Below are 351 nucleotides of genomic sequence, written 5' to 3'. Positions count from 1 at the left end.
CCTCGGCCACAGTGTATGAATGTGTGTGAATGGTTCCAGTATGATGTAAAAGTGCTTTGAGTAGTCGTTAAGACCAGAGGTGGGTAGTAACGAGTTACATTTACTTGAGTAAGTTTTTGAAAAAATTGTACTTCTAGGAGTAGTTTTAAATCACTATACTTTTACTTTTACTTGAGTAGATTAGTGAAGAAGAAACTGTACTCTTACTCCGCTACATTAGGCTACAAGGAGCTCGTTACTTTTCTTTTTACCTCTTTGGTATTTTACGCGTCATTGTTTTTACCCCAGCGCACGTCTCATTTTAATGTTTAATTTTTGACAGAGAGAGAGTCTTCCGCTTAAGGCTCTACC

The sequence above is a fragment of the Etheostoma spectabile genome, unplaced genomic scaffold, assembly GCF_008692095.1.
Source record: "Etheostoma spectabile isolate EspeVRDwgs_2016 unplaced genomic scaffold, UIUC_Espe_1.0 scaffold393, whole genome shotgun sequence".
Lineage (NCBI taxonomy): Eukaryota > Metazoa > Chordata > Actinopteri > Perciformes > Percidae > Etheostoma > Etheostoma spectabile.
Note: the sequence above shows the minus strand (reverse complement) of the source record.